Below are 22,918 nucleotides of genomic sequence, written 5' to 3'. Positions count from 1 at the left end.
GATGAAACTGAATTAGTTATATGGATGGCCCAAAGATAGTACATGGCAGAGCCACAATTCCTTTTAGTGTTCCAGGTCTCGTGTTGTTCCTATCCGTAGCTGCTTGAGTGACAGTTTTACAAGCGGATGCTGAATGTTCAGTTTAAATTTGTATACAGCCCGTTATGTAATGCCTTCTGCACTGGTCTTTCTATACTTTGTTCCACAAATGTCTGGTCTTTTTACTCTTCTTTTTCCTTTTCTTGCAATGCTCTGGGTCAAAACCAGGGTCTTGTATATGCTGGGCAAGGATTCTACTAGTGAGCTATATCCTCATCCCTGTAGAATGTGTATTCCTCAGTAAATCCAATAGAATACCTCTCACAGATGCTCCTGTTCCCTTCTTTTTGATCAGTCCCCATATTTTTTCACCAGTCCCCATATTAACTCATATTACACTTATACCCTTGTCCTATGCATTCCCCTCAAGGTATTTATGGCCATTGGGAAGATTACACTGTATGATTGTGTGGTTGAGACCTGTCTCCCCTGTTATGCTGTAATTTCTGTGGTCACAAGGACCTGATTCTTGTCAGCTTTCTGTCCCTAGCATCTAGCACAATGTCTGACACAAAGTTGGATCTCAAAAACTATTTGTTTAGTATCGGATAGATATGGGTGAACAAGATTGCCTACTGGCTCTCTTTAAAGTGCCAAGATTGGGGCTAAGGGGTAGCTTAGTGGTTGAGCACTTGCTAGCTTATGCAAGGCCCTAGCTTCATCCCTAGCATTGCGCCTCCCCTCAGATAGTGCCAGGACTGTGAAACACAATTTGTTCATATAAAATTTAATCGTATTGTCATGTATATTCATTTCAGTAGATGATAGCCAGATGATTGTGCTTATGTTTATAGAACTAGAGATACAATTTTTTTAATGGCAAGAAAATTAAATAGTTACCTTAAATTTTTATTTCTGAAAAATTGGAACTGTCTACCACTGCCTACCACCCTGACTAAGTAATGATACTATGTCTCCTGTGACTAAGTAATGATACTATGTCTCCTGTTGTGCTAGTGGCTCAGAGTCTTTATTGTATTATTTGAGTGAACTGAAAGGAATGGCTTCATGGAAGCAAAAATACAAACCCCTTGGACTGGATGCTATGGGAATTGAAGGTAGTGATTTAATTTCTCAACAGAATATATTAGGTATAGTTTACTTATTTAACAAGGACTATTTCTTTATATTTTTTATTTCCTTTTAGATGCTATTGATTGTGAATATTTACATTTGAAATTAATAAGAACCTTACACACATACCTGTAATCCCAGTGCTTGGTATGCTAAGGCAAAAGGATTGTAAGTTTATTTAATCATACAAAGAGTTTCAAGTCTATGAAATTTAACTTTGATTCAGTTTTTAATCTATTTATATTTGGCTAGTATGTCCAGTACAGTAAGATACAGTTTAGGAATACATTTTACTTTCTCTTTCTGTTGAGCTGTTTTTCTTTTCTTTTCTTTCTTTCTTTTTTTTTTTTGGTGCCAGTCTCAGAACTTAAACTCAATTCCTGAGTGCTGTCCCTGAGCTTTTTTTCTCAAGGCTAGCATTCTACCATTTGCTCCATTTCTGGCTTTTGGTGATTAGTTGGAGTTTATGAATCTCCTGGATTTTCCTGTGTGGGCTGTCTTTGAACTGCAGGCCTCAGATCTCAGCCACCTGAGTGTCTAGGATGAGGCGTGAACCGCCACAGCACCAAGCTTCTCAGACTCTCTTGTCATTCCTGGCTGTTGGCTCTTTGAGCTTTCTGCACTTGGCTTCTCCTGGAGAACTTTGTCACTCACCAGTATTCAGTACTTCTGAAACTAGTTTTAAGTTGTTCTTTACTCTTTATTTTTCTAAGTTTATAATACATATGCTTCCTCCTGTTCACTGTCATTATGATTGGGCTCTAGAAAGTGAAAACCCCAGCACTTGCTCAGAAGACAAAGTGAGAGGAGAAATGACATTGCTTTTCCTGTGTTTTGGAATATTTTTGGAATTTACATTTGCTGAGAGCAAATATGATATACTAAGTTTTCTAGGATTACCTCTCACGATGAATAGAAAGTATTTAACTTCTTGATCCTCTTAAGTAGAAAAAATGTCACTACGAAGGGTTACAGATGGAGGAACAGAGCAGTGGGGGAGGGCTTTAGTGTGGTCTGGTTGTGTTAGGTAGGGGTGAAGGTATTAGTTAGGTAGAACACAGAAAACTTTGTTTTTCACTGGTGCTGCAAGAGAATGTTAGTTACCTTACTTGATAACATAGGAGTGCTGCAATCTTTGATTTCCTAGTAGGGTGATTGATACTGATCCACCTCTCAGTGATATTATGAAACATAAAAAAAAATACTTGTACTGCTGGGAATGTAGCTCACTGGCACACTGTTGTCTAGTATGCACAGGCTCCCGGTTCAGGTCTTAGGACCTCAAGGAAAATCAGTACAGGTATTATTTGCTTACTGTAATTATCACATAGAAGTAAACTTAAAGAGTTTATAAAAATTGAACTCATCTCTGTATTCAGAAAGTTCACCAAAATGAAAATGAGTTTGATTTATAATACTTAACGTTTTTTCATTTGTGTCAAATCCAAGAGAGTTCAATTTTTGAGACCTCATTTATTTGTTGGACTAAAAGATTAGTTTCATAAAATGATGTCCAGTGGTATCAGACATTGTGACATAACATAAGTTTATAGTAGTAACTTCCTCTTGGAGTCAGTTTTTTTTTTTTTTTTTTACTGATTAGTAATTTTTTAACAAAAAATGTGGGAAAATTTTTTCCTCACTTACTTGCAGAGTTAGGAAAAGAATTCATATGTCACAGAATGCTGGGAAAGATTCAGTTTTTTGGAAACACAGTTACAACCAGATAGTATCATTTATTTGCTTAATTTTTGAAAGAATCGAGATGTGTTTTGTTTTTGATTGCCTTAATTTTAGGAATGTAATAATGTTTGGCTTGTAAAATCTGCTCTTCTAAGGGCTTAAATCCTGACAAGACAAAGAAGAACAGTAAGGTTTATTTTACTCTGTGACAGTTGAACAGTACTACATGAACTGCACATGACTTTTTTTTTCTGATTTGTTTATCTTTTCAGAGTTATAGACATTAGTATAAAGAATTTCAAGGCATTTTTCCAGTGGCTTTCTGTGGGTAAGTTAACTTTAACATTGTTGTTTTAACACTTTTGAAAACTGTGGAAATACATCTTAGATTTGAATTAGTCTGTTAAAATTTCAAATACTTATAAAATAGTATAATGAGCCTCCTTGTTTCCTTCTTTCACCCAGCTTCAACTGTTGTCCATCTATGGCAGTCCTATTTCACCTACTCCATGATTCCCCCATAGAAGTATTAAAGCTAATTTGTAACACCTGTGCCCCTTACACTCACTAGTACAGTGATCCCTTACCTATCTTGGGAGTTAAGTTCCAGACAACCCCGTGATAAGTGAAAATCCCATGCTCTATTGTGGTTCATTTATTGCTCTGGAAAGTAACTACCTGATAGGTGAGGGATCACTATTTCTGGTTTGTTTCGTTTTGTTTTTTAACCCTGGGATGCAATGAAGCTACAATACAGCGAGGGACAACTGCATTTCCTTAGGTTAAAATTTAATGTTTGAGCCCTTGCTATATATTGGGCACGGGTATAAGATTTTCAAAAAGCCCTTCAGTAGCTTGTGTTACATTTTACACTCTGTTCTTCAGTCTCTAGAGCTGTGTGGTCCATGGTGGTAACCACTAACTAGCCTGTGGCTGTTGAATTGATGGAAATCATCTAAAATTACACATTTAGTTATGTAGTCAGGCTAGCCTCTTTGAAGTTCCTAGGACTCACAGATGATCACTGACAGCACAGAACTGGGATCTTGCTATTACATTTTCATGGGCAGTGGTGCCCTTGCTAAGTGGTACACAGACTTCTTTAGGACTTTCTTTGTAATGCCACTACGTCTTTGCCATTGGGTAGGCAGTTTAATTAACAAATACCTGTTGACTTCACATGAGATGGTTTGATCACCACTCTGAGGTACTTGCATTTTTTTAGGCCCATTTATACTGCTATTTTTGTGAAGTATATTCTTTAAATAATGAAACAAACATTTCTCTCCAACATATGCAACATTTAGTTTTATGTCTCATATTTGTTAAAATTTAGAGTGAAATACAAGATAAATTCCTTTTGATATGCTAATACTGCAAAGTGTCCAAATGTTCAGTTCTAATATTACAAAAGCAGACTTTATGCTTATCACTCTACTATAGTTACTTTTGTTTAAAACCTGAATGTGATCTTAAGTTACTTGAATTCTTGGTTGGATATTTTTGTTTGTTTCCTTTTTTTCAACTATATGATTGATAGTTGGAATAGGGAACTGGAGTTTTTTCAGGCTAGCTTGTTGCAGATCTGAGTTTTAATTAGAATAAATTGCAATATTAAAAGTAGGACTTTAGAAATCCTTTCTCTGATGGGATTAGTGGTTTAGTTTTACTTATAATTATTGCGTGCTCTAACTAAGCATCAGCAGTAGAAGAGCAGTGAGTAACGGCTCAGTTCTTATCTCCAGAATGTGACACTGTTGTCACCCTGGCTTTGTCACTGACACAAGGTTATAACTTTGTTGTCTTTTTTTTTGTAAAATGTAATTTCCATGAAGGCATTTTTACTGCTCTGTCCCCAGCAGCATAATCAATAAGGTTTTGTTTGGGGTGAGGACCAACAATCCTGAATATATTTTAGATCCTGATTAAGTCAGATTTTAGTTCATACTAAATTGTTCAAAGAGAAAGTTTTTTGTAGTAAAAAGAAACTGTTCAAATGGAAAATTTAGTTCAGTAAACCTCATTTGGTCTTTGAGGTATATCTGTAATAAAAATTACATTTCAAGATAATTTTTAACTTTGTATTTCCAGCCATGTTGAGAATGACCGAAGACCATGTGCTTCCTGAGCTGAATAAGGTATGCACAGAAGTACTTATGGCCAGCCCTGTGTGTCAGCAGGTTCCATCTCAGTAGATTCAACCAACCACCAATGAAAAATATTCTGAAAATAATGCATCTGTTCCAAACATATGTACTTGTTTTTCTCTTTACTATTCCTTACACAATACAACAATAGTTATTTACATCGTATTAGGTGTTACAAGCACTCTAAATGGGATTTAAAGTGTACAGGAGGATGTGTTTTCTTATATAAAGATCTTGAGCACCTGAGGATTGTGTTATCTGTGGGGGTCTTAGAACCAATCTCTCAGATAACAGGGGACACCTGTGTAATTTCCTTACCTATTGTCCTGATTGAGCTCAGCCTTGCTCATGGTTTTGGTACTCTTACAGAGTTAGATAACAGGACGTTGGTCTTGTTATCTAAATAAATTTGAGTGGTTGCATAATATTTTCATCTCGCGGAATACTGTTACGGATATTTGAATTTACAATTTTCATGTTTGAATGAGGTTGTATAATTCTTACAACATAGCATCCTTATACTCTTTAACTGCCTTAAGTCTTTTTATTATTGTGAAAATATTGTACAGAGGGGGTTACAATTACATGGGCAAGATAATGAGTACACTTCTTATCAAGCATTGTAGCCTCCTCCTTTGTTTCCCCTTCCCATCCCCGCTCCCCCACTTAACCCTCCTCCCCCCCCCACCAAAGTTGTAAAGTTCGTTTTCGACATATGACTTGTACATCTCATTTTTTTTAGTCCAGTCGTGGGGCCTGAACTCTGGGCCTGGGCGCTGTCACTCAGCTCTTCAGCTCACGGCTAGCGCTCTACCACTTGAGCCACAGCGCCACTTCCAGCTTTTTTTTTTGCTTATGTGGTGCTGAGGAATCGAACCCAGGGCCTCATGCATGCAAGGCAAGCGCTCTACCACTGAGCCACTTTCCCAGCCCTTGTACATCTCATTGTAGCAATGGGTCCACCTGTATCCCTACTTAAATGATTTGTTTTTTTCCCTTCCCCTCCACAAATTATAACAACATCAAATACAGTGATAGCAGGGGTTATTCCGTGGGGGGGGGGGACATACAAATGAACAAAGAAATAATCTTATAAATGTGATAGGAACAATCGCATGAAAGAAAAAAAAAACATTTGAATACATATCTTAGGGTTCATTTCCCTAACATCAACTTATCTGACCTTTTTGGCTTGACTCAGACATATACTAAGTATTGAAAACAAGGGAAACCATGGGACCTATGTTTCTTTGGGCCTGGCTTCCTTCACTTAATATAATTTTTTCCAAACCTTTCCATTTCCTAACAAATGGGGAAATGTCATTCTTTCTGATGGAGGCATAGAATTCCATTGTGTATATATACCACATTTTCTTGATCCACTCCATCTACTAAGGGGCATTTGGGTTGGTTCTATATCTTATGCCTTAAGTCTTAAATGCATTTTTATTTTCCTTGAAATATAAGTACTTAAATGTTGTACCTAAGTTGAAGCCTGGAAATGAGCAGTTTCTTTCTGTGAGGATGTGGAAAGAAGCATTCCCTGAAAGCGAGCTTAGAGAACAGCCAGCCTCCTCCTTGCTCTCCACAGCCCACTCACCTGCACCCAGGCCCAAACTGTGGATTCAGGCAAATTATTGGGAAGCTTTCTTTTTACCGTGATTTGTTTTCTTTTTGCCCCTTTTTGTTAATAGATAACTCAGAAAGATATCACATTTGTTACTGAATTTCTTACTGAACATTTCAATGAGGAAAGAAATAGCTATTTTTACAATTAAGTCACTTTGAAAATAATCACAGCAAAGATGGTTCATGGTTAAAAAGTAATGAGCAATTACTTTTATAAAAAGACTAATTTTAAAAAGACTAAACATAAAGTCTATAAGTAGACTTCTGTCTGTATGTATCTTACAATCTGCAAAAAACTAAATGCAATGGATAGCTGTTTTATAAAATACATATTGAGTTTGTTAATTTTAAGATTATTTTCTTAATATTTTGAGCTTTTAGAAATAAACTATGTTTGTTCTTTCTAGGCTCCAGACTTTTCTAATCGAAAAAGAAAATACTTTAATGTTGAAAAAGTTGGTCAGGTATGGGCTTTCTATTGAACTTGGTTTGATTTTTAAGAACGAATTTTAAGACTTTGTACTGTTAATTCATATTATCTAAATTTTATGGAAAATAATACAATGCCAGTATAACTGGCATTGTTGTTTATTTTCTCAGCTGTCTTTGATGTACAGCTTAATAGAAGACAGCTAATTTTAATGTCTACCTATGTGTTTATTCTGTTTTAATATGCTAATTTGCTTAATGTATATAAGGAAAATCTAACTTCAAGCAGGTGTGTGTCCTTGGAAAGGAGAAAGTACTGAACTAGTTTTGTCCTTTAACTGAGGATATTCTTTAATATTATACAAAATCCTTCCAAGTGTTGGTCTCTTGGAAGTTTTTAATGTGGAATCTAAAATTGTGTTTAGTAGACACTTCATACTCAGTTTCATTAAAAATCTCTCCATCTTCCTTGCACTTTGAAAGGCACTTTTACTCATGCTTGTTTTCATAGCATCATAACTTGGTCTTTTTAGAAATATTGGTTCTGTGGCTTTTACAGATCTTTTTAAGTACTGACGCCTTCCATTATACATTATAAATATGTGACTTCAGTCTACTCTAATCAGTCTTTAGTTACTGTGAAGCTGTCAGGCACTCAGTAACAGATGCAGGTGCCAACATTTTGAGTTTTGCTTAAAAGTTGCTTTTTTTTTTTGAGACAGGGTCTTGCTCTATAGGCCTTAAACTTGTGATATTCCTGCCTCATCCTCTTCTAAGTGCTGGAATTACAGGCCTTTAGAACCAAGTTTAGCTGAAATGTTATTTGCAATAAATATTTTAGGTTGTTTTGTTCAAAGTCACTTTATTTTCAAAAAAATACCTGCCAAAAGTAAGAGTTTGAGGGGGTAGAGGGATGGATGAGTATGCATGTTCAAAGGGGTAACATTGACCAAGACATATTTGTCCATAAGCTGAACCATGGCAACTCCTTGTACATCTATTTAATAAAATAAATAAAAATTTTAAAATTAAAAAATACCTCACAAACATCTAAGTATGAAGAACCAGTTTGTCCCCTAGTCTTTTGTTTCTAAGTAAAAATGGAATGTCATTTTTAAAATATTTATTTATTTATTATTGTGAAAATACTGTACAGAGGGGTTACAATTACATGGGCAAGATAATGAGTACGTTTCTTATCAAGCATTGTAGCCTCCTCCTTAGTTTCCCCTTCCCATCCCTTCCCATCCTCCCCCTTGGAATGTCATTTTTTATAAAATGTCTGCCTTTACAACTGAAACAAGACAGTTTCAGTTTTTCTTCAAGACAACTTTGCATGCTTTGATGTGTTGTAAAATCACCCGTGTGCCTCCTAACTCTGACTCAAAAAACGTTAAAAGATCTGCCATCAAGACTTGAGAATTAACAATTTAATAGTTCTATCAGGATAAATGAAACTGAATATGTGACAAAGAACACAAGAATTTGGTCTACTAGGTGAGGGGTGCAGGTACTGGCTGTTCTTTCTTCCACACCTTCAGTGCAAATGTTGACACCGTGAAAGGGCAAGTGACACCTTGGCACTAAAGCTGGCATTAACCTTGTAGTCAATGGAAGCATGCTGAGCACTCTCAGGGATGGGGCTACACTGTGAGAACTGCCCTTGTGGAGCATACTGTCAGTTGGTACTTGTAAAACTAAAATATAGCCCTGATAGGTAAGGTTAAAATATATCTTGAAAATGAACCACAAAATGTAAACTCTGGTTTCTACATTTACTATACTCTGACCATTTAAGTCATTTTCATGTTGTCTAGAATTTGTCACCTCACTTAGAAAAATAATGTACCTTCAGAGAACCTGGCAGTACAACAAGATAACTTAGTAACTAGAATAATGTTAAATACATATTAGAGCCTGAATCATTGCTTAACTGAAAAAAATTTAAACTATTTTTAGTATTTGAAAGATGAAGATGATGGCCTTGTGTCACCCCCTAACACGGAAGGAAACCAGTGGTATGACTTCCTCCAAAACAGCAGCCATCTTAAAGGTACTTTATGAACCAAGCAGATGTTGGCCATGTTTATACATATTTGAGATTAAAGAGTAACCTCAAAATTTGTCTAATTTCTTCAGGCTTACTTGGCATGTCCATTTTATTTGATTAGAGAACAGCATTTTAACAAGTAGAGTATGATGTCACCATGATAGATAGAAAACACCCTGAAATTAACTGTGCTGTGGTACATTAACTATGCTGACACTAAAATTATTTTTTCCCTCCTGACACCAGCCAGTTATGATACCAGCTGAAGGTCCTGCAATGCAATTCATTGCAATTATGACACTGAGCACCCACAATGATCATTAGCCTCCAGAGGGAGGAAGGCTCAGTCTGCTAGACTCCTCACATCACATCAGTCCCAAGAGCTAGGTTCCCTTACCCACACCTCTGTGGGACTTGACTATGGGACATATGTCCCAACTTTCTCCCTTAAGTTGGCATAGCTTCCAGACTGGTGTACAATGCTCAGGAACACATTCAGCTTTCCTTTCCAGACTGTTTGTAATAAAAATTTAACTTGGGCATAGCCCAGTGGAAAACATCATTCAGGGTTTGATATGGAGGAAGAGGCCACAGCTTTTAGATCCTCCCAGCACTCAACATGTTCATCAACCAGGGAGCCATCCAAACCTCCCCAGTGTCTTTTTTTTTAATTATTAAGAAGGTTAGTAAAGAAGGGTTATGGTGGGCTGGGAAGTTGGCTCAGTGGTAGAGGGCTTGCCTTGCATGCATCAAGTCCTGGGTTTCATTCCTCAGGACCACATAAGCAGAAAAAGCTGGAAGTGGCTCTGTGGCTCAAGTGGTAGGGTGCTAGCCTTGAGCTGAAGAGCTGAGGGACAGCTCCTAGGCACAGAGTTCAGGCCCCAGGACCAGAAAAAAAGAAAAAGAAAAAGAAAAGAAAAGTTATGGTTACGTAAGGCAGGTAAAGATTACATTTCTTTTTTTGACAATGTCACCCTTTCCCTTGCTCTCTCCCAGTTTGTCTTGGGTTTTTGATGGAGGCTTCATTATAATGATTTAGTCACTGGGGTAGAATTCAACCCCAAGCCCCGATTCCTTTCCTGCAGTCTGGCAGATGGAGCTGAAACTTATAAGCTTCTGGTTAAGGCATAGACTTTCCACGCCACCCAACCCTGAGGCTTTGCAGGAACCTGCCAGAGTGGCCACATTAAAATTGGCCATCATGGGCTGGGAAGATGGCTCAGTGGTAGAGCGCTTGCCTTGCATGCCTGAGGCCCTGGGTTCGATTCCTCAGTACCACATAAGCAAAATGAAAAAAGCCGGAAGTGGAGCTGTGACTCAAGTGGTAGAGCTCTAGCCTTGAGCTGAAGAGCTGAGGGACAGCGCTCAGGCCCAGAGTTCAGGCCCCACAACCGGACCCCCCCCAAAAAAATTAAAATTGGCCATCACATTTACTACTCAGGATATCTGGGTTTCAGGAGCTGAGTTTTGGGAACTGGCGACAAAGGCAACATGTTTTTCTGTAATTACCTAGTATGTCACCTCTTGAACCTTAAAGTGCTGAAATGATTATTTTTTTTTACCTAACACAGCTGGTAAGGGAAGTGCTGAGTGTGGGAGAGACAGTCTCAGAGCCATTTGAGCTGGTGGGCCTGAGTCACAGCTTGATTCACAGCTCTTTTCATCCCAGGCAGTTCCAGAGGCCCAGTAGGCCTCTTTGTTTTTTTTCCTTTTAAGTTGGAGAATAAGATGAGTTCTTATGGATATTGTAATACTGTATAAAAAAGCCATTTTAAAATAAAAAGCATACTGAATACAACAGCAAAAAAGAAACAAAGCTAGCAGTGGCAGAGTATCCTGGACTGCTGCTGCTATCACATTGTGGCAGAGTTGAGAAGAAAGAACAGGTTTCAGTACATAGCTTATGGTTTCCAATGCCTTCCATTTTTCTAATAGCCAATAGCATTTTACTGTTGGGCTTTGGTGTAGGACTAAGCATGAGAAGGACCAAGCGAATGTAGTTGTATTAAGTGGACTGGATTGAAGGGAGATTCTGGTCATTTATTTTAACAAGGTATGTCGAAAGTATAATGAGAATTCCACCATGAAAAAGTATGGACTATAGTAATCAAAACAGCTTGGTATTGGCATAAGAACAGACCTCAGGACCAATGGAATAGAATTGAAAACCCAGAAATGAACCTACAGACCTATAGCCATCTAATCTTCAATAAGGGAGCTAAAACAATAGAATGGAAGAAAGACAGCCTCTTCAGTAAATGGTGCTGGCAAAATTGGTTAACTACATGCAGAAAACTAAAGCTAGATCCTTATATATCACCCTGCACCAGAATCAACTCCAAATGGATCAAAGACCTTGAACTCAAAGCAGACACTCTGAAAACATTACAGGATGGAATAGGAGAAACCCTAGGTCTCCTTGGCTCAGGCCGAAATTTTCTGAATAGAGACCCGGAAGCACAACAAATCAAAGAAAGGTTGGACAAATGGGATTGCATAAGGTTGCAGAGCTTCTGCAGGGCAAATGACATAGCTAGCAAGATCAATAGAAAGCCCACGGATTGGGAGAAGATCTTTACTAGCCATACAACGGACAAGGGTCTCATATCTAAAATATACTTGGAACTCAAAAAATTAAACCACCCAACAACAAATTCCTCAAAGAAACAACTGCCCAATAAATAAGTGGGCGAAAGACTTAAAGAGAAGCTTCTCTGAAGAAGAAAGAAGGATGGCCAATAGACACATGAAGAAATGTTCAACATCCCTAGCCATAAAAGAAATGCAAATCAAAACAACATTGAGATATCACCTCACTCCAGTTAGAACAGCAAAAATCAAGAACTCTAACAACAACAGATGCTGGAGGGGATGGGGACAGAAAGGAACCTTACTTCATTGTTGGTGGAAATGTAAACTTGTTCAACCACTTTGGAAAGCAGTATGGAGGTTCCTCAAAAGACTTCACATAGATCTCCCCTATGATCCAGCAATCCCACTTTTGGGCATTTACCCAAATGTTTACAAACAAGACCACACTAAAGCTACCAGCACAACTATGTTTATTGCAGCATTATTTACCATAGCTAAGATATGGAACCAACCCAGATGCCCCTCAGTAGATGAATGGATCAAGAAAATGTGGTATATATACACAATGGAATTCTATGCCTCCATCAGAAAGAATGACATTTCCCCATTTGTTAGGAAATGGAAAGGTTTGGAAAAAATTATATTAAGTGAAGTAAGCCAGGCCCAAAGAAACATAGGTCCCATGGTTTCCCTTATTTGCAATATCTAGTATAGGTATGAGTCAAGCGGAAAAGGTCAGATAATATGATGTTAGGAAAATGAACCCTTAAATATGTATTTTAATGTTTTCGTTTCTTTCATGCATGTGTTTCTAATGCATTTATAAGATTATTTCTTTGTTGCTTTGTATGTTCCTCCCCCACAGTGTAACCCCTGCTTTCACTATATTTGATGTCAGTATAACATGTGGAGGAGATGGGGACAAACAAGTCGTTTAAGGATTCAGGTGGACCTGTTGCAACAATGAGAAGTACAAAATGTCATGTCAAAACCAGCTTTACAATGTCGGTGTGGGGGGGGAGGGGGTATGATTGGGTCGGGGGGAGGGGGTGGCTGGGAAGGGAGGTGAAGGGTAAACAAAGGAGGAGGCTGCAATGCTTGGTAAGAAATGTATGCATTATCCTGCCCATGTAATTGTAAACCTTCTGTACAGTATGTTCTCAAATAAAATAAAATAAAATTTTAAATTTAAAAATAAAAAATAAAAAAAAATAAAAAAAGAAAAAGTATGGACTGCCTCTGACAATGGATTATTTTCTCCTAATCATTGGTTTGCTATAGTTTTTGTTTTGTTTCTGTTTTTGTCTGAAACCAGAAAGCCCTTTGCTGTTTCCTTATTATGCTCGAAAATCATTGCATTTTGTGAAAAGGCAAATGGAAACCATTATTGATCAGTGTTTGCAAATGACAGCAGTAAGTTGGGAAGAAATGCATGTCTTCGTGTGGGAACAAGAGTATAGTATGTCTCGTCTATGTAAATGAACATATATATTAGGATAAATTGTAAAAATGCTGATATTCAACTCGTTTTGATTGTCAAAATTGGCAGTTTCTTATGGCTTGGTTATATCCATAGTTAATTCCTTATATAAATTTATTTTACTTTATGTATTTTTAAAATTATTATAAGGTAGGCACTTATGGCTCATGCCTGTAATCCTAGCTTCTCAGGAGACTGAGATCTGAGGATCGAGTTCAAAGCCAGCTAGGGCAGGAAAGGCCATGAGGCTTATCTCCAATAAACCACTTAGAAAACCAGAAGTGGCACTGTGGCTCAAGTGGTAGAGCACTAGTCTTGAGCTGAAGAGTTGAGGGACAGAGTGCCCAGTCTTGAGCTGAAGAGCTGAGGGACAGAGTGCCCAGGCCCAGAGTTCAAGCCCCTCCACCGACAAAAAAAAAAAAAAAATTATTGTAAAGGTGATGTACAGAGAGGTTACAATTACATAGGTCAGGTACTGAATACTGTACATTTCTTTTTCAACAATGTAACCCCCTCCCTCATTTTCTGCTCACATAAATTTAAAAATTATCGTCTTAGTAAAGTATCTTTAGTGTTTTATTTGCCCCCCCAGATCAATCTCAATACAGTCTTAGTCCCAGAGCTGGTGTGTCTTGTCAGTGACTGATGTCATGAGACCAGAGGGAGGGAGTGGTCTTTTAGCACAGGCCAAGCAGGCTCCTCACCACTAGCTGCTCCCCTTCTCTCTAATGATGTTTCCAAATCTTGCTTTTCTGTAGGATGAAATTGGAAAATCAATGAATCAAGCCATCTGTATTCCATTATATAGAGATGCTAGAAGGTTATCTTCTTTACCTGTTAGGTAGTATAATTTAGCAGCAAGTTTGAATTTTTCTCTTTTTTTTTTTTTTTTGCTTTTGTTTTAGTGAGGACTCTGCGCGCAGATTGTTCACATTTCCTTTTCTGTGTGTGTCTCCTCGTCTTGTGTAAACAGTAGTTTTTGTTCTAAACTTAAATAGCTAAATACATTACTTTTCTTTCCTTAGGTGGAATAATAAAAGTTCAAATCTACAGTACCTTCTTTTTACTATTTTAGAAGACTCACTGTATAAAATGTGTATCTTAAGATTAAGGCATACTGATATTTCCCAGTGAGTATTCCTTTGAAGTTTGAACCGAAGAGATGAGAGCTTAATATTTGTAATAATAATAAGCCATTCAGCTTCCCTCCAGCATTTCGGGTTTCAGCGAAGCTGCCTCATGACTTTAGGTTTGCATTCAGTATTCTCAGTTCTCACATCTGGGAGATGGTAATGCTGAATTGAGAAGCTATTTGATCCCTTCTTGTTCTAGAGTTTTAACTTTTATATTAGTATATAGCCTCGTATATAAGTTTTTTTTTAAAAATAGGTTTAGGAAAATGACAGCAGACCTGTGTTATATCTAAGAACACTTAGTGATTCAAAACTGTGTTAGTAAGTACTTTATAGAAAGGCTTTTTTAAATTTTAGGTTAATTATCTTTCATCAAATAAGAGCTCTTGCCCACAGAGACTTTTTGAGATTCCAAAGTAAACATTCTGAAAATCAAATGATATTCAGGGTTCCATTAGCATTTTAAATCGTTTTAAGTCTCACTATGAAGGTACTAGTTTATTTTTGTGTGCCACTCTGGGGTATGAATTTAGGCTCTGGGCATTGTCCCTCAGCTTTTGTGCTCAAGGCTATTGTTTTCCCACTTGAACCACAATTCCACTTTTGACTTTTTGGTGGTTAATTGAAGATAGGAGTCTCCTGGATCCCTGCCCAGGCTAGCTTCAAATGATGATCTTCAGATCTCAGCGCTGAGTAGCTGGGATTACTGACATGAGCCACCAGCACATAGCTAAAGGGATTTCTTTTTTCATTGTCAAGAGGGGTTACAGTTAATAAGTAAGATAATAGGTACATTTCTTGTCTAACTTGTTACCCCCTGCCTCATTTTTGTCCTTTCCCTCCCCTCCCTAATCCTCCCACTTGCCAAATTGTACAGATCATTTCCAACATATTGACTTGTGAATATGGCTATTGTATTGGATCCCCCTTGTCCTTTGTCTCACGATTCTGTTCTCCTTTCCCTTCCCTAATTCAGATAAATGTATGTATAATACCAGGGTACCAAAATCAAATACAGTGACAATAGGGGATAAACCGCAGGGGGAAGAACACACCAAAGAAACAAAAAGTACATAGTACATTAAAAACAACAGGGCTGGGAAGGTGGCTCAGTGGTAGAGTGCTTGCGTTTCATGCCTGAGGCCCTGGGTTCGATTCCTCAGCACCACATAAGCAAAAAGAAAAAAGCCAGAAGTGGCGTTGTGCCTCAAGTGGTAGAGCACTAGCCTTGAGCTGAAGAGGTGAGGGACAGCGCCCAAGCCTAGAGTTCAGGCCCCATGAACGGAACCAAAAAACAAAACAAAACAAAAACAACAATAACAAAGAAAAACCTCATGTTTCCATGTCTTGGAGTTCATTTCACTTAGCATCATCTTATATGGTCATATGTACATAGCTCTTGAGCTATTTTTCTCATCTGTTAAAATTATCCTAGAAGTATACTAATTATTGAAAATAAGGGAAACAATGGGACCTATTTTGGGGGGGTGTCTGGCTTCACTTGATAGGATTTTTTCCCAGTCTTTCCATTTCCTTACAAATGGGGCAGTGTCATTCTTTCTGATGGAAGAATAGAATTCCATATATGTATATATATATATATATATATATATATATATATATATATATATATACACACACACACACATGTGTGTATGTATGTATACATATGTGTGTATGTATGTATACATATGTGTATCACATTTTCTTTTTTGTTGGTCATGGGACTTGAACTCTGTGCCTGGGCACTGTCCCTCAGCTCTTCAGCTCAAGGCAAGTGCTCTACCACTTGAGCCACAGTGCCACTTCCAGTTTTCTGGTGGTTTATTGAGGATAAGAGTCTCACAGACTTTCCTGTCTGGACTGGCTTTGAACTGCATTCCTCAGATCTCAACCTCGTGAGTAGCTTGGGTTACACGCGTGAGCCACTGGCCCCCAGCTTTACCACATTTTCTTGATCTATTGATCTACTGAAGGGCGTGTGGGTTGGTTCCATATGTTAGCTATGGTGAATAATGCGGCAATAAACCTAGTTGTGCTGGTAGCTTTAGTATGGCCTTGTTTGTGGTCATTAGGGTAAATGCCCAGCAGGTGATTGCTGGGTCATAGGGGAGCTCTATGTGCCTTTTGAGAACCTTCACTAAAGGGAATTTTTGAATTCAAGATGTTAGTTTTCCTTAGTTATGGCCTTTAGCTGCTTAGTGATTAAGATTTTAAACCAAGCTGGTTTGCCTGACTAAGTGTTTAAATTATAGTATTCTGGAGTGGAAGTGGTAGTGTTGGTCTGGGATTTGGGAAGTAGATATGTGTGCTAACATTGCCAGTCATGTTTGTTCAGGCATTTAGATTTATTGGCTATGTAGTTGTTCCATAGGGTCTCATTCCCCTCTCTCCTTTCTTTCTTCAAGATCTGTAAGTAATGGACTAATTGCTGTGAAATTTGGGAGCTTCACCTATGCTACAACTGAAAAAGTCAGAAGAAAATAACGCCCAAGCCTGATTTGGGACAGAAGCATGTGTGATGTATGTGTAGTCAGTGCTATGTCAGATGTGCTGTCAATAAAGGGGCTCTGTCATTTGTAGGGGGGCAGATTTTCTTTTACTTTGATTCTTGTTAGCTCTGTTCACTCAGTTATATATAAGGTATAACTCATGAAATTTTCACAGGCTTAAGGCCTAGCCATTTATGTTCAGAGTTTTCTAGAACAGTGATAAAATGTCACAGATCATTTTGTTTGATCTGATGATTACTTATTTTGTTATAACTAGTTATATTTGTGAAAATTGATATAAAAGTATAAACTGATAAGGTGTTTTGTCATTGCAGGGAATATCACCTATGGTTTTATTTTGTTTTTGCTTAGTGTCAGCATGTTATGTGGTTATGATCATTTCTGATATAACAAAATGCATCTCACTTCCAGCAACTACAGCTGTTTAGATGCCCAGTTTTATGATGATGAAACTGTAACAGTCATTCTTAAAGACACCATGGGACGTGAAGGAAGAGACAGACTCTTGGTCCAGTTGCCATTGTCGTTTGTGTATAACAGTGAAGATGCTGCAGAGTATCAATTCACTAGAACTTATGCCACAAGGTAACTAACTACCTTAGTGGTATAGGGTCTGTGTGGTTAAAGTTAGCTTTAGTTTTTTAAAGGTAGGATCTCAAAAAGAGCTGAAGTGTGGCTCAAGTGGTACAGTACCAGGTGCTGAATTCAAAACCCAGAACCACCAAAAATTTAAAAAAGAAGTGTCCCATTGTGTATCTCAGGTTGCCTCGCCTTGAAATAACCAGGCTTGTCTCAAATTCATGAAGTTCTTGCATGGTCTCCAAGGTGTTGAGTTGTCAGTCATATGGTACCAGGCTTAGCTTATATTTAGCTATATTTACCATATGCCAAGAATTCCAGTTTCTTACATATGCTAGGCAATGTTTTTTTAGTTACTGGTCTACCCATACAGACAGCTGAGCAGAAAACCTCCTGCTTTGTTTTTTTTTTCTTTGTCCATCATGGGGTTTGAACTCTGGGCCTGAGTGCTGTCCCTCAGTTCTTCAGGTCAAGCCTAGCACTCTGCCACTTGAGCCACAGTGCCACTTTGGGTTTTGTGGTGGTTTATTGGAGAGAAGAGTTTCACAGTCTTTCCGGCATGGACTGGCTTTGAACCATGATCCTCCTGAGTAGCTAGGATTACAGGAATGAGCCACCAGTGCCTGCCTGGCTTCCTACTTTGTATTTTTAAAATCCGAACTTCATACAACACACTGAAACCCACCAAACACTGTTAGGAAAGATGAGGAGGAGACTAATTGCTATTAAATTTAGGAGGATCATCTACCCCACAACTGAAAAAAATCAGAAGGTAAGTCTTCCTTCATGCTACAAAGTCTTCCCAAATGTTACAAATTTCCTAATGTTACAATTGTATGTTACCTCAAAAATTAAAAAACGGGAAAAAATGTGCCGACTTTAATCATTGTCTTGTCCCTTGCTTTAATATTAAACTAGGATTTTTTGCTAGAATAAGATGAGGAATTATTTGGAATGGAGAAGAGGACTTCATTTGAGTTATGTTTTAAAGGATAGCATTAACTTTAGTTTGTTGTCACTAATAATTATAAAAATAATTATAAACTTGCCTTTAGTGTTTTCCAGAATTGGGACCCCAGTTCCATTGCAGAGTCTATAGTCAGTTCTAGGAGATAGTTTTAGTTGCTTGAGGATTTAAAGTAATGAGATTCCTTCTCTAATTTAAAAACATGAGCATCTGCTCTCCTTGAAAGGGAATTGAGGACTGGGTGCATAGCTCAGTTGTGCAAGGCTTGAATTTAATCTCTAGTACTGTATCCTCCCTCCCCATCACCCAAAAAACAAAGGGCACCAAGACCTTACTAAAATGAAGCCAAGGCTCTGTGGAATGTAGTATTTTTACAGACTGTCTTGTCACCTGGGAATGGAGTGTGGGTGGGAGTAGGACCCCAGTTGCCCCAAACCCCTCCTCTAGTGAATGTGGGAGGTGGAGGTACTGTTTGATTCCTGGGCTGGTTTTTCCTCCAGGCTAGATGAACAAAGCAGTGTTATTCCCACATGCACCCTGCACTTTGAGAAGCACTGGCGGTTACTGGAGAGCATGAAAGCTCAGTACGTTGCTGGGAATGTTTTTCACAAAGTGTCCTGTGTGGTGAGTATGGCTTTGTTTCTATGCAGCATCCTATGAGTACTCAAGCATGTCATCTCCAAGGCTCATTCTCTGCTTGTCATTCTGTCCCTTGGTTTCAGTTAACTGAGCAAGCAGCAGGCTAGTTATTTTGTTTTCTTGTTTGGAGAAACTTTGAGTAATTAAGAGCAATTTCAGAGCGAGGTGCTGGTGGCTCACGCCTGTAATCGTAGTTACTGAGGAGGTTGAGATCTGAGGATCTTAGTTTGAAGCCAGCCCAGGCAGGAAAGTTCAAGAGGCTCTTATCTCCAATGAATTACAGAAAAAGCCAGAAGTGGCTCTGTGGCTCAAGTGGTAGAGTGCTCACCTTGAACAAAAGGATAGCACCCAGGCCCAGAATTCAAGCCCCAGGACTGGCAAAAATAGTTTGGCTTCTAAGTTACATAAATTCACCATGTGCTGTGTGGAGATCCTTTTATGTAAAATGAAGGTGGAATTGGGTGATTTTATAGTAAATTGTTAAAAATATAACTTTCCTATAAATCTATACTTTGCTTAAAGCTTCTGATTTCTGCTTCGTTTTATAAAATTTGTTTGCAAAGCCATTAGTTAGAAAATTGTTAATGTAACTCCTGACACCAGTGGCTCATACCTATAATTCTAGCTGCTCAGGAGCTGTGGCTCCACTAGAACGCTATGAGCAAAAGATGCTCAGGCCCCATGTTCAAGTCCCAGTTCCAGGTGCATGTGCGCTTTCACACACACACACACACACACACACACACACACACACACACACACACACATTAATGTGCCTTTTCTTTAGTTAAGTTCAAGTCTCCATCATGTAAGAGTATTTGAAATGGACATCGATGATGAATGGGAGCTGGATGAGTCTCAGATGAAGAGAAGGAAGCCAGTGGTAAGCCTGTGAAGATCAAGGAGGAAGTGCTGTCCGAGTCAGAGACAGAGGCCCACCACGCCTCTGCTGATGCTCCAGCCCCAGAGATAGTCGTCAAAGTGGAGAAGCTTGACCCTGAACTGGACTCATAATCCAACTTGCCATTGTTTATTACATGTTACTGTGGCAGCCTTTGGATCACTTGGACCTGACATGAGCCGATGAATCATTGCTCAGTGCAACGTGAATGATTGTTGGCAAGTTCATGATAAGATAAAATTGTTGGAAAGAAGTTGGTGATCATAGCACAGGTGTGGTCCTAGAATGCTCTAAATGGAACTGTGACAAATGTTCTGCTTTCCCATCCCTTTTCTCTCTGTCTCTCAAGTGTCACCAGTCACCACTCCATCTGAGAGTACTCTAGTGCTAGATTGCATAATGTTCAGGTAGATAACCGCCACACAGTTAAAATAAGGGCCTACTTGTTTCTCACACCTAATAGGAACCATGATCAAAACATGAATTCTGTGATTGTTGCAGTTGATCAATGTCTACTCCCTGACAAATGGAGAATAGTTTTCAGCTTGTGGAATACTTGGGATTCAAATATCCAGCCATCTCTCTGCGTTTTCCTTTATTCCCTCACACCATGTCCCTCCATGAATATAGGACTACTAACTTTATTTTAAAAATCCTAGGTGACATCTCATAGGTTTTGACCTCTGTTAAGAGACTTAGCTGGATCTAGAACCAAAGGATTCAGAGATATGGAATCATTCTGTGATGATGGCAGAGCACGGGAGTGGCCCCTATCACCAAGCAGCTGGTATAGAAAGCAATCAGCTTACTCTGACAGTGGAGGGGGCAGGTATGTGACTGGAGATTTTCAGCTCAAAATGCTTGCTTTAGGGCAAGCAGTGGGGTGTCAGGACTTCAAACCTGATCTTCTTATCTTCCCTGATCCGTGGGGGACTTGGATTACTTATTCTGACATTTAAAGGTAACTTCTACCATGAGCTTTCAAGACAGGAGCTTTCAGAAGGTGGTAGTGGTGTCTGTAAGTGCATATTTTGGGCAGACCCCTTGTTAGTATGCCTGGGCTTTGGGAAGGTAGGGTATTAATGCACTTGAAGTACATCTGACTGCAGTCTGGATTCAAATAATCCTTACCTGAGCTCTGCAGTGAGTTAGCGATCACATGTTTATGATGGGATTTGTCTTGTGAACCAGACAATGGCCTGTTGAATGTGAGGGGTGATGGACTTGGACTCTGTACTCCCCAGGAGAGACCTCTGTGCTTTTACATGTGCATCATGACTGGTTTTGCGCTTCAGACACTGGTTCCTTTTCTATATCTTCATGGCCAGTATAGCTTGAGCTCTATTTCCAACAGCTATGTGGCTCTTGGTGGGCTTGTGTGTAGGGTAGACTTGAGGTGTACGCAGGTGATTCTGAACCCCAGGACAAAGATCAGTTATATATAACTCCAAGGAGGCATTGAGACTGCCCTTCAGAGTAGAAGATACTTGCAGGAGATATGTATCTCAGTTCCCATAGTGAGGTCCTGGGGACCTCATCTAGCATAAAAACATTGCAGGCCTGAACTTGGGGGGAAAGAGAGCATGATGGACATAGATAAGATACCACTCTGTGGTCACCATCATCAGCATGCCTAGCGGGAAATGGAAAACACAACATGTTTAGTATACCTCAGTCTGTACCCAGATTCTCCAGGTTATAGGCCATGGCAGAGAGGAAACAGTGAATAGCAGGTGCTTCTCTCTAGACGAAGGCTTCTACAGGGGCTCTCTTGTGAATTGCTTTACTGTGCAGAGTTGTTAGAAATATTCAAGCACTAACTTTTGCCCCTGTATGATGCCAGAGTCTTGAAGTGAGCATGCTTATCTGTGTCAAAACTGCAAACTAGCTCACAAGTATTTAAGTTCTTGAATGACTTTGAGCTGGAAGATTCTTCATTGTTACAGATGTCCCTGGCATGATGGGAAGTTCCAAAGTCCCCCTTCACTACGGCACTGTGTTTGTCGGAATCCCCCGCCTCCCCAGCATGAAGAGGGAAATTTTCTTCTCACGTGGTTACATTTTTACTGGCTTGCAAATTATAGCCAGGCAGATAATACTACCTATAGTTTTTCCAAGGAATACCTGTTTGGTATTTTTATCTCATGGAGCCTTCAATAAATGGGTGCTTGAAACGTGTGCAACTTTCCCCCCATGATCTGTAACTTTTGGAAATGTCCCCTAAATTTGGGCACTGGGAGTTTACTTTGTGTTCCCCTTCAGACCAATATTGCTCATGGCTGATGTGATGAAAATGTACTCATGTCTCCACTGTATGTGTCACACATTCTGGATGTCTTACAGCAAGGGGAAAGATGGTATCCCACAGGAAATGATCTAGGTAATTCTCATTCTGCTTGTATTGTCAGGTGCATGCTGAGTGAGACAAGTGTATCCCCATGATACCTTGCTATGTCTGAATCTATGTCTGAATCTTTGGTGGGTGACCAAAGGAAATTGACTTGCTACAGGCCTCACATGGCCAAATTATAGGCCCTAGTATCCTCATGGGGATTTGGGCTGGGAGCTCATTCAAAATTTCTTGATGGGGTTTCAGGGGTACTTGGGAAGGCATGGGCTGGGACTCTTTGGAGGTAAATGTGGAATCTCTCCACCAGCATTACAGGCAGGTCTTCAGGAAGACTTGTCTCTGCTTTTCAGGCCCCTCAACTGATTGAATTGGGCCCCTCAATGCTAAAATGATCTTTCCAAAAAATCAACTGATTGATGACACTGATCACTTCTCCAGGTACTAATCCACCTTAGACCAGTGTTTGGTTAGAGTTTGGGAACTGTATCCACAACCAACAAATAAAATTGGTCATCATGGAAATACAGTGATCTGTTTTCTGGAGAACCTAGTCTCTGAAGAGAAGACAGATCTGTTTTACGGTGTGACTCTTCTGTATAGCTGCATTTCGAACTCTCCAGTTACTTAGTTACCAGGACACTGTGACCAGAGCA

The 22,918-nt window shown here is 39.0% G+C and overlaps 1 pseudogene; it reads left to right on the top strand.

Moving 5' to 3' along the window:
• The first annotated feature begins 1,056 nt into the window (after window positions 1–1,056).
• LOC138827130 (anaphase-promoting complex subunit 4-like) lies at window positions 1,057–20,028 on the top strand (annotated as a pseudogene).
• Window positions 20,029–22,918: the final 2,890 nt, after the last annotated feature.

The sequence above is a fragment of the Dipodomys merriami genome, unplaced genomic scaffold, assembly GCF_024711535.1.
Source record: "Dipodomys merriami isolate MVZ:Mamm:240054 unplaced genomic scaffold, mDipMer1.0.p SCAF_1508, whole genome shotgun sequence".
In the NCBI taxonomy this organism is placed as follows: domain Eukaryota; kingdom Metazoa; phylum Chordata; class Mammalia; order Rodentia; family Heteromyidae; genus Dipodomys; species Dipodomys merriami.
This window is presented reverse-complemented; position numbering and strand designations above follow the sequence as displayed.